The sequence below is a fragment of the Salvelinus fontinalis genome, chromosome 32 (assembly GCF_029448725.1).
Source record: "Salvelinus fontinalis isolate EN_2023a chromosome 32, ASM2944872v1, whole genome shotgun sequence".
NCBI classification, from domain to species: Eukaryota; Metazoa; Chordata; class Actinopteri; order Salmoniformes; family Salmonidae; genus Salvelinus; species Salvelinus fontinalis.
This window is the reverse complement of record NC_074696.1, coordinates 43,606,300-43,608,175: the sequence shown is the minus strand read 5'-3', so window position 1 is coordinate 43,608,175 and position 1,876 is coordinate 43,606,300.

The window sequence follows — 1,876 nt, the reverse complement described above, 5'->3', positions numbered from 1 at the left end:
TTAGTGGTTTCCCTTCCTCTGACTTTATAATTTCCCCATTTTTTTTATCCCCTCCTAACAGATTTCTGTTATATTACAGTGGAAAGAACATCACAGAGATAAGTTGATAGCTATAATAATGATCACTCAGATTAATAGTGAGTTAAATACAGATGTTCACGCCAGTTTTCCAAAGGCCAATTTCTCCCCCTGTCCTTCTCATTTCTCCTTCATATCCCCATCTTAGTAGTCCTCTCCTGCTCTGTTTGTATTTTCCATCCATTGTTCTCTTCCTTTCTCTCCCTTTCATTCTTCCCAGAGGAGCTTTATGGCCGTGACAGTAAAAGCAGCTGTGGCACCAAAGTGTGGTGCCACAGCACTCCCCTGCGTTTTCAAAGTGGTTGTCATAAATTAGGTCAAGCAGACAGTTGACCCTTCAGAGAGCGAGAACATAATGGGAGCCTGTTGAGGAGAACTGCTCCTCTGTTGACTTGCTCCTCCACTGCCCTGACATGAGTAAACGTGAAGAGTGTTGACTAACAGATGTAAAATCATTAGCGCCCGTACTGAACGTAAGGGCAGTCTAGACACAGCAAAGACGAGAAAAGCCAGGCTAAGAACAATGTCTTCAACTGTAAAAACAAAAAAGGGCAAGGCATGGTCAGTAGTGCACATTTCTGTAAATAATAAAACAAAACATTTTAGGCTAAACATCAAGCGTCAGCGCAGTTAGACATGTAGCCATATGTGGATTAAGAAAGTATTCAGACCCCTTCCCCTTTTCCACATTTTGTTAAGTTACATCCTTATTCTAAAATAGATTAAATCAAATGTTTTCCTCATCAATCTACACACAATACCCCATAATGATAAAGCAAAAACAGTTTTTTAGAAATACCTTATTTACATAAGTATTCAGACACTTTGCTATGCCACTTGAAATTGAGCTCCGGTGAATCCTGCTTCCATTGATCATCCTTGAGATGTTTCTACACATTGATTGGGCATGATTTGGAAAGGAACACACCTGTCTATATAAGGTCCCACAGTTGACAGTTCGTCAGTGCAAAAACCAAGCCATGAGGTTGAAGAAATTGTCTGTAGAGCTCTGAGAAAGGATTGTGTCGAGGCACAGATCTGGGGAAGGGTACCAAACAATGTCTGCAGCATTGAAGGTTCCCAAGAACACAGTGGCCTCCATAATTTTTAAATGGAAGATGTTTGGAACCACCAACTCTGTTCCTAGAGCTGACCGTCCAGCCAAACGGAGCAATCGCAGAAGGGCCTTGGTCAGGGAGGTGACCAAGAATCCTATGGTCACTCTGACAGAGCTCCAGAGTTCCTCTGTGGAGATGGAAGAACCTTCCAGAAGGACAAACATCTCTGCAGCACTCCACCAATCAGGCCTTTATGGTAGAGTGGCTGGACGGAAGCCACTCCTCAGTAAAAGGCACATGACAGCCCGCATGGAGTTTGCCAAAAGGACTCCCAGACCATGAGAAACAAGATTCCCTGGTCTGATGAAACCAAGATTGAACTCTTTGACCTGAATGCCAAACGTCACGTCTGGAGGAAACCTGGCACCATCCCTACGGTGAGGCATGGTGGTGGCAGCATCATGCTATGGGGATGTTTTTCAGCGGCAGGGACTGGGAGACTAGTCAGGATCGAGGGAAAGATACAGAAAAGTACAGAGTACAGAGAGAGAAAGTACAGAGAGATCCTTGATGAAAACCTGATCCAGAGTGCTCAGGACCTCAGACTGGTGCTAAGGTTCACCTTCCAACAGGAGAATGAACCTAAGCACACAGCCAGACAACGCAGGAGTAGCTTAGTGATAAATCTCAATGTCCTTGAGTGGGCCAGCCAGAGTCCGGACTTGAAACCCATCGAACAT